Genomic DNA, 8,024 nt, shown 5'->3' with positions numbered 1-8,024 from the left:
CATAATCCATACAGCATCTATGTATGTATGTACAACCTGGTCTCACCAGGCAGACGTCAGAATTCAACGTTTGTCCATCGCCTCCAAACGTCATTTTTAGACGGCATCAAACGTCCCTCATGTTCACCTATAAAGCACTAAATGGACTTGCCCCCGATTACATCTCAGAACTCCTGGAATATACATCAACACAAACATCAAGAACCCTTAGATCAGGTGACCAGAGACTGCTACGCGTCCCCCGGTCTAACCTGGTCTCAGAGACTGCTACACGTCCCCCGGTCTCTGGTCTAACCTGGTCTCAGAGACTGCTACACGTCCCCCGGTCTCTGGTCTAACCTGGTCTCAGAGACTGCTACACGTCCCCCGGTCTCTGGTCTAACCTGGTCTCAGAGACTGCTACACGTCCCCCGGTCTCTGGTCTAACCTGGTCTCAGAGACTGCTACACGTCCCCCGGTCTCTGGTCTAACCTGGTCTCAGAGACTGCTACACGTCCCCCGGTCTAACCTGGTCTCAGAGACTGCTATGCGTCCCCCGGTCTCTGGTCTAACCTGGTCTCAGAGACTGCTACACGTCCCCCGGTGTAACCTGGTCTCAGAGACTGCTACACGTCCCCCGGTGTAACCTGGTCTAGGCCTGGTCTCAGAGACTGCTACACGTCCCCCGGTCTAACCTGGTCTCAGAGACTGCTATGCGTCCCCCGGTCTCTGGTCTAACCTGGTCTCAGAGACTGCTACACGTCCCCCGGTGTAACCTGGTCTCAGAGACTGCTACACGTCCCCCGGTCTAACCTGGTCTCAGAGACTGCTACACGTCCCCCGGTCTAACCTGGTCTAGGCCTGGTCTCAGAGACTGCTACACGTCCCCTGGTCTAACCTGGTCTCAGAGACTGCTACACGTCCCCTGGTCTAACCTGGTCTCAGAGACTGCTACACGTCCCCTGGTCTAACCTGGTCTCAGAGACTGCTACACGTCCCCTGGTCTAACCTGGTCTCAGAGACTGCTACACGTCCCCTGGTCTAACCTGGTCTCAGAGACTGCTACACGTCCACCGATCTAACCTGGTCTCAAGAGGTGATGGAGCCTTTGCAGTAGCAGCACCACGGCTGTGGAATGCACTGCCACTGGACATTAGAACTGCCCCTGATTTGACTACATTCAAGAGAGAGATCAAGAAATATTTCTGCCGCAAACTGAATTACTGAGATGTGCTCCATACTATAGCTAATTTTGTATTTTCTTTATTATCTGACTATTCTTGTTGCTCATTACCCTTAGTGGAGTTCTATATGTCTGTTTCCTTCCTCTGCTCAGTTGTTGTCTTTATGTTTTCACCTAATGGAAGCCACGCTTTGGGCAACCTGACCAGTTGTAAATAATATGCATGTAACAAATAAAGATGACTATGACTATATCTTTGTTCTATTATATGCTATCCTGTACAGCTGCTGTACATATGGATGTATGTAGTTCCTTTTTCTTCATCTTTTAGGCTTAGTGCTTTACTCTGTATCTGCATTTCCAACTTTGTTGTACATTTTTTCTACAGCTGAAATGCCAAATTGAACGAATAGCATCAAAATAGCTACATATACTGTAGGAATCATCGTTGTAATGTTAGCTAACTGGTAGCTGCTGCTATAGTCATGAGCTAACTGGCTATCACAAACCCAAACCAAACTTGCACATAATTTTAGCACTAACACACGAGAGGGAGTGCTTCACCGTGGTTATTGGCATGGCTGTGCTGTGGTCGTAAGCACAAGAGCACAGCTCGAGTGCTGTAGCCAGCATAGCTGTGTCAACAACCACATTAAAGCACTCCATCATGTGATATTGCGTTTATACAACAGCACTGCACTGTTGTTAAATATCTTTTTGAATAAGATGGGTTTGTAGTGTTCAATTTCATTAAATTGCATTGCTTTCAGCCCTCCGTAAACTGAAATAGTATTGTTTACCGTTGCTATGGTCAACTTAACGCCGCTGACAACGTTTATGGAGTGATACCTTCACTGTGATTTGCCTGTTGGTAGGCTATATCATAAGCTGTGTTCGAAACCATTCCCTATTCCCTATATAGTGCACTATATAGTGTGTCGGCCATTTTTTTCTAGTGTTTGAATTCTCAACGGTTAATTTCATTCACTATATAGTCCACTACAAAATAACCACAAGTGATTTCTACTGAACAGATGATGTAGGCCTACCATACAATTTCAAAACACTACAAAACTAACTAAAATGAACTAAAATCAGGGCCAGGCGTTTTGAGGAGGAAGGAGGAGACAAGGGTCTCTGCCTGGACCATAATTATTTAAAACCTCTAATTATTATTATTTTTAATCATGTGTCTGAAATCCAAACAGTACAATGCCTGAGTAGGCATTAGCATGTTTATTCTGCATCACCCAGGGCTTGAACTCAACCATAGACACCATGGGAAGGTCATGTTCTTGTTAAGCCAACTGAGAAGCTGGTAGTTTGGCTTTAGCTTGATCTTCTAATAAAACTTCTACAAAAGAGCCTTCTTTTGTAGTAACAGTAATTGCTAACCCTAAACTAACAATTTTTTAAAAATACAACAAAGTAAAACTATACTGGGATTCTCCCACTGAGCATAAAGGCTATTAGTTAAGCTAAATGAAACTATGGGGAAGTGTGCATGAGGAGAGGAGGAAGAGAAGATCACAAATACATGAGTGTCAACAAAACTGACCGGACCATCATTTAAAACTTTGAAATCGTGTCACAGCACAATGAGTATACATTCACATTTGTATTCTGCATCACCCTGGGCATGAACTTACAACTTTACACGAAGGGCAAGTCATGCTCTTTCTTGAGCTTCCTAGAAAGTGAGAAGCCATAGACGGTTTCACACTATGGCCCAATCTCAAACCACCCCCTAAACCCTCGCCCTATCCACTCCCCCTCCGTTTGCGCGTTCACGCCGAGCGTCGCCATGTTAAGGGCCGTCCCAAACCAATTAGCGCGGAGTGCCCCTGGAGTGCGAGTGGGCTGTCAAACCCTTAAATAGCGAGTCTGCATCGGTGCAAGCTCCCGATAGCCGAAACAGGAAGTGCTTGTGGCAAAGCGATGCCGGAGGAAACACCACATAAATGTAAGTTCCGTCTTCCTACACTGGCAATCATTTTAGATAGGCAACAGCAAACTATTACAAGCCTGTATTCATGCATAGGTGACAGAAAAATACATCAAAATAGGCTTAGGACTGTGTCAAATTGACATCATATATTCCTTCATTTACAGGGACAATGGAACAGACAAAAGAGCTGATTAGGCTGCGACATATAAACGCAAACCTATTCACCAAAAAAAGGAATGCTGCCAAAGAGGCATGGGAGTAAGTTATTTAGTATTCATTGATTTATTTGTGTCAACAGTGCACAAAAGAGTTAATTTGCTAAACATATCTCCTTTTGGATTTGTGATCATCTCTCATACATTTGTATTTAATTAGATTATTTTATATGTTATCATAATTAAAAGTTTTTCACATGAATCACCCAAAAAGTGTGTGTGCACTCCAGGGCGTCTAAACAGGTATTGTTCATTTTAAGAATGCCATTTATCAGTATTTACAAATGAACCTTTCATACCAAATATGATCACGTTCATTGGGGATTACATCATCCCAGGCTCCCTTAAGAGGGCTGAGTAGCCCACTCACACCAAAGACAAAACCTAATTCCCCCCCCCCTATATTGAACTATAGGTTTGTGATCAAAGAGATGGGGCTCCAAGGTGTATCCCACAAACAAGCATCTAAAAAGTGGGAAAACCTACAAAAGAAATATAAGGTGAATGACTTTGTCTCTGTTTAAAGGCTAGTTTTATTGCCGCTGAGAGCTAACCTACTGCACACCATTATCCACAGGAGCTGAAAAAGCCAGTGACAGGAAGTGGAACAGACCAGGGGGAAGACACACCAAAGAACTGGCCCTATTTCATGGACATGCATGAGGCACTGGGGTCTAAGCCATCCATTACCCCCCCAGTTCTAATTGCCTCTGCACTGGCTAACCCCACCATTCTCCCCGACTCCAAAGCAGAAGGCAGCCACCCTAGCCCCTCAAACTCCCCATCCCCCAGAACACCCCCCAGCCCAGGAGGACCATCCATATCCCACCCCACAGAAAGCCCTTCCCCTGACACCCTGCCACCACCTGCCAAGAGGAGAAAGGCAACAGGGGGGATTTTGGAGTTCCTCCAAAAAGAGGCAGAAAAAGATGATATACGCCACACTGAGTTAACTCAACAATCAGAAAGACTGTTGAGTGCATTTGAAAGAATGGTTGATAAGAAAATCATTCCAAAATTCAAGACTGGAATGTCACATCTTATTAACCATTCTTTCAAATGATTTTTTTGTTGTTATTTTTGTTCACATTCATTGCTCAAATCATGTTTGTTCTGTCACGATGCTAACTTAAAAGTACTGAGTTTAAGTACAGGACGCTGAGCATAGGAGCCAAAAACAAACTTGCTTTAATACAAAAGAAGGTCCCACAAAGGGTAACAAAGGTACAGGCGTATCCTAGAAACATATGAGGCTCGAATGCATGGCAAAACACAGACACGTCTTAAATACAGGTGCATGCAATCAGCAACCAAACAGGTGAACCCATTTAGGGTGAGCCAAGCCCAAATCAGTCCACAAAATCCAAGTACGGTGCACTCTGCCGCCATCTGCTGGACATCTTGGGACACTACGGCGCAGTGCTGACAGTGCCCCCCTCCCGACGACCACCTCCAGGTGGGCCAGGTTTGAGAGGGTGGGCGCGGTGAAAGGCGCGGATGAGGCCAGGATCCAGGACGTGCCGGGAGGGCACCCATGAGCGCTCCTCCGGGCCGTAGCCCTCCCAGTCTATCAGGTACTGGAGGCCCCGCCCCCACCGCCGGGAATCCAGCAGCCTCCGGACGGTGTAGACCGGGCCACCAGCGATGACCCGCGGAGGGGGCGGCAGCGGGGCAGGCCTGGACAAGGGTGAGGAGAATAGAGGTTTCAATAAGGAGACATGGAACACCGGTCTCACCCGGAGAGTCCTAGGAAGTTTGAGTTTGTAAGCCACCGGGTTAACCCTCCTCTCCACAGGAAACGGGCCGATGAACCGGGGAGTGAACTTGGTGTCTGTGCGCAGAGGCAGGTTCTTGGTGGAGAGCCACACTTTCTGTCCAGGGCGGAACGTCGGGGTAGGCCGTCTCCTGCGATTGGCCTGGATTCGATGGCGTTCGGTGGTGCGCGTAAGCGCAGCACGGGCCTTTTTCCAGGCCTGGCGGCACCTGGCCACAGCAGCATCCGCAGAGGGGACCGCTGACTCGGACTGTTGAGAGGGAAAAAACGGTGGGACAAATCCATACTGAACCTCAAAAGGGGACATACCGGTGGATGACCCACTCAGTTGGTTGTGGGCGATTTCAGCCCACACCAGCTTCCGACTCCAGGCACCCGGATTGGATGAGACCATACAGCGCAAGTATTTCTCCAGTTCCTGGTTCACACGTTCCGTCTGTCCATTACTCTCGGGATGATAGCCTGAAGAAAGACTGACAGATGTTTCAAACAAGGACCAAAATGCACACCAATACTTGGACATGAATTGGGGGCCTCTATCAGAGACAATGTCACTTGGGATGCCATGGTAACGCACCACCTCCCGGACCACCACATCGGCGGTTTCCTTCGCTGAAGGCAGCTTAGGTAAAGGGACAAAGTGGGCAGCTTTAGAGAACCGGTCCACGATTACAAAAATCACAGTGTTGCCATCAGAAGGTGGTAGGCCTGTGATGAAATCCATCGAAATGTGGGACCATGGTCGATATGGGACCGGCAGGGGGTGAAGCAGGCCTGCCGGGGCTTGGTTCCCTGACTTCTGTGTAGCACAGACTGTACATGCGTGGACATATTCCTCAATGTCGCTTCTCATGCGCGGCCACCAAAAGTGGCGGCTAACTAGCTCTACCGTGCGGGCAGTCCCCGGATGCCCCGTCACTGGTGAGTCATGCCCCCACTGTAGAACATCAGAGCGGGCGTTGAGTGGGACATACAGATGGCCCAGGGGTACTCCACTAGGACCCGGATCCTCCTCTTGCGCACGCAGGATGGCGTCCTCCAGGGCAAGCGTCACCTGTCCCACCACACAGCTGGGGGGAATGATGCACTCGGGGACAGGGTCAGTAACATCAATGTCATACTGTCGTGATAAGGCATCAGCCTTGGCGTTCTTGGTTCCGGGGCGAAACGTGATGATAAACCTGAATCGGGTGAAAAACAGAGCCCACCTGGCTTGTCGGGGGTTCAGGCGTTTGGCTTCACGGATGTACTGGAGGTTTTTATGATCCGTGATGACAGTGAATGGGTGGCGTGCTCCTTCTAGCCAGTGTCTCCATTCCTCAAGCGCCCGTAGGATGGCCAACAGCTCCCTGTCACCGGCGTCGTAGTTCCTTTCAGCGTCACTGAGCTTGCGAGAGAAAAAGGCACACGGGTGAGTCTTATTGTCCATACCTGACTTCTGGGAAAGCACGGCTCCAACTCCAGAACTGGACGCGTCCACCTCCAATACAAACGGTAGGGTAGGGTCAGGATGCCTCAGCAGGGGAGCCGACGTGAACTGAGCCTTGAGGTGCTCGAATGCCGCTTGTGCCTCCGGGGTCCATCTGAGTTTGGTCGGTGCTCCACGGGTCACTGCTGTGATGGGTGCTACAATGGAGCTGAAACCTCGGATGAAACGACGATAGAAGTTAGCAAATCCCACAAAACGTTGTACCTGTTTGAGAGTGGTAGGAACCGGCCAGTCCAGTACTGCTTGCACCCTGGATTGGTCCATGATCACACCGTCAGGGGAGATGACATACCCCAAAAAGGAGGTGCGTGTAACATGGAACTCACACTTCTCTAGTTTGACAAACAGCTGATTGTCCAGTAACCGCTGTAGGACCTGCCGGACGTGCTGACGATGTTCTGTAAGGGACTTGGAGAAGATGAGCACATCATCGAGGTAAACAAACACACTGCGGTTGAGGAAGTCTCTGAGCACGTCGTTTACAAAGGCTTGGAACACAGCGGGTGCATTAGTCAGACCAAACGGCATCACATAGTATTCATAATGTCCACTAGGGGTGCTAAATGCAGTCTTCCACTCATCATTCTCTCTGATGCGGACCAAATGGTAAGCGTTCCGCAGGTCTAGTTTGGTGAACACTGTAGCTCCTCCAAGGAGGTCAAAAGCAGAAGACATGAGTGGCAACGGATATTTGTTTTTCACTGTGATGTTGTCAGTGCTCGGTAGTCTATGCATGGTCGTAGACCACCATCTTTCTTGGGTACAAAAAAGAATCCTGCTGACACGGGTGAGGTCGAGGGCTTAATAAGCCCATTGGTAAGGGACTCACTTATGTAATCCTCCATGGCCTGAGTCTCTGGGATGGAGAGAGGGTACAGTCGTCCCCGGGGGGGAATAGTGTTAGGCAACAGGTCAATGGCACAGTCATAAGATCTGTGAGGGGGTAGTTCTGTAGCTCTAGTCTTACTAAACACTTCAGCTAAGTCATGATACTCGGCAGGGACTGAAGTGAGCTCAGGAGATGAACAGGCAGCGGAACACTCTATCCCAGGTGTAAAATGATTGGCTGAAACACACTCTGAGCTCCATGACAAAATTGCCCCAGTGGACCAATTGATTAGGGGGTTGTGCTTCTGGAGCCAGGGAAACCCTAGTACTACCATGTCATGGTGGGATTCGACTAAAGCCAAAGAGATAGTCTCTTTATGTGAACCAATCTGTAGCGATAAGGGGCGTGTCATGTAGTTGATCTTACCGGAGCCTAGGGGTCGTCCGTCGAGTGCCTGTATTCTCACAGGATTGGGACGAGCCATGACCGGTAGACCGAGGCGTGTGACCAGAGCAGAGTTCATCAGATTCTCCTCTGAACCGGAATCGATCAGCACAGTGATTGGGATGTTCTCAGAGTTCTCTGGGGTCCAGGTGAGTTGAGCACT

At 48.8% G+C, this 8,024-nt stretch overlaps 1 long non-coding RNA gene across 1 annotated transcript; it reads left to right on the top strand.

Moving 5' to 3' along the window:
- The first annotated feature begins 3,269 nt into the window (after positions 1 to 3,269).
- LOC311308275 lies at positions 3,270 to 4,260 on the top strand. The gene is made up of 3 exons (XR_014630425.1): positions 3,270 to 3,368; positions 3,741 to 3,825; positions 3,903 to 4,260. It is a non-coding gene; the product is annotated as an uncharacterized lncRNA (long non-coding RNA).
- The last annotated feature ends 3,764 nt before the right edge of the window (positions 4,261 to 8,024 follow it).

This window comes from Borostomias antarcticus (genome assembly GCF_949987555.1).
Source record: "Borostomias antarcticus genome assembly, chromosome: 4".
Lineage (NCBI taxonomy): Eukaryota > Metazoa > Chordata > Actinopteri > Stomiiformes > Stomiidae > Borostomias > Borostomias antarcticus.
The sequence above is the reverse complement of the archived record's forward strand: the minus strand, read 5'-3'. Positions and strand labels throughout refer to the sequence as shown.